The sequence below is a fragment of the Salvia miltiorrhiza genome, chromosome 7, assembly GCF_028751815.1.
Source record: "Salvia miltiorrhiza cultivar Shanhuang (shh) chromosome 7, IMPLAD_Smil_shh, whole genome shotgun sequence".
NCBI lineage: Eukaryota > Viridiplantae > Streptophyta > Magnoliopsida > Lamiales > Lamiaceae > Salvia > Salvia miltiorrhiza.
The window spans coordinates 51558859-51560593 of NC_080393.1; the positions used below are offsets into that span (position 1 = coordinate 51558859).

General features: G+C 39.9%; 1 long non-coding RNA gene across 1 annotated transcript; it reads right to left on the minus strand.

Moving 5' to 3' along the window:
* Positions 1–377: 377 nt before the first annotated feature.
* Positions 378–1478, minus strand: LOC130994720 (uncharacterized). Its single transcript, XR_009091896.1, has 2 exons — positions 1176–1478; positions 378–605 (listed from the first exon to the last, which is right to left on the minus strand). It is a non-coding gene; the product is annotated as an uncharacterized LOC130994720 (long non-coding RNA).
* Positions 1479–1735: the final 257 nt, after the last annotated feature.

A 1735-nucleotide genomic window follows, 5' to 3' on the forward strand; every position in this document is an offset into this window, starting at 1 on the left:
GTGTAGACTCTCGACTCATCACCGCCCCAAGTGTCTCTATTGTCAACCAAACTTCTGAACATATATTCTCCCCAGTCCCATTTGTCCAAATAGTTCACATCCTGCAGCTAGGGATGTCAATCGGGCCAGCCCATCGGGTTTTCGGGCTAGCCCTATCGGGTTCCGGGTTAATCGGGTGCGGGCTAATCGGGTTGGAGGTTTTTTCGGGTTGTAAATCTTCAACCCTAACCCTAAACATTCGGGTTCCGGGCTAGCCCATCGGGTTGGAGGTTTTAAAGGTGTAAAAATAAAATTATCATTTGTATTTTATTATTCTTAATGATCTAATGTATAATGTATAAAATATAAATTATATAACAAAGCATGAAATACAAAAATATAAAATATTCAAGATCACATAACATATAAAACAAGTTAATAACAATAATTGTTCAACTTGTTAAAAAAATAAAAACAAAATATTCAACAATAATTTGAAATTAAAGAAACAAAGCATCTCAAAAATTAATATAAAGTCTAAACATTTGAGTAACACTCTTCTTCAACATTGATAATATTTGGTGCTTCAACTTGATCCATGTCTTCTTGCTCATCATCTTCACCATCTATTAAAAGAAAACAATATAATTAAAGCATAATATAGTTCGATAATTTGAAACACAATAACAAAAAGGGAATCTTACATAAGTGTGTCCACAATGTTTATTTGAAACAATGAAGCAATGAAACAAGCCATTAATCAATAGCAAGCTAAATCCTTATATGCAGAACATAGTTTAACCATACGAAAAAACTACCTTGTTTCACAATAGAGCCTACCTCAAAATTTTCAACATTAACTAAACTTGCGAATTGAAACTTTTGCAAAGGGTAATTACAACAGAACATCCGAACTTCATGAGACTATATGATCTTTTCCAAATATCAGTAGGCTAGTTATCTTAACTTTACAAAACTCGCACTTTGCCACTTTGAGGTCTATATTTTTCAAGATTTCAAACAGCATTCGCTCAAAAACTATATGAACAAAAACTTAAAAATTTAAATTTAAAATAAATAAAATGAAGCAACCAACATTCAACAAGTTCAGGTGAGTGGAAGACGGCAGTTGCAGAAAAAAAATTAATAAATTACTATATTAAAATGAAACTAAAAATGCTTGAAAAATTACTCACCGGAGTAGATGGAGTGAGCGGCAATTGCGGCGGACTAGAAGCAGCAGACGACGGCGATAGCTGCTCAGTTCAGGTGGGAAGAGGTACGGCGGTGGGAGATGGAGAGGAGTCGAGGCGCGATGGCGCTGGCCCGCTGGGCTCAGGTGGGAAGCGGCGTGGTTCGGTGGTTTCCTGGTGGGAGACAGATTGGGATGCGCCAGGAGAGGGGAGGCGCGGCGTGGCTGGAGGTGGTGACTGGTGCGGGGTCGGAGGTAGAAGAATGGAAGAGTGGAGGCGCGGCTGACCTGAGGTCTGAAGCAATTCAATTTTAAACCCTAAAATTTTAGTATTTTTTTTTAATCGAGTAACCCGACGGGCTGGCCCGACAACCCGACGGGCTGGCCCGCTTCAACCCGCCAGCCCGAACGGGTTAGCCCGATTAGCCAGATTTATTATCGGGTTGTGATTTTTCAGCCCTAACCCTCTAATTTTGTCGGGTTATTCGGGTCGGCCCACGGGTTTCGGGTTGGATTGACATCCCTACCTGCAGCGTGTTCAATATATATGGATGAACAGTGCCA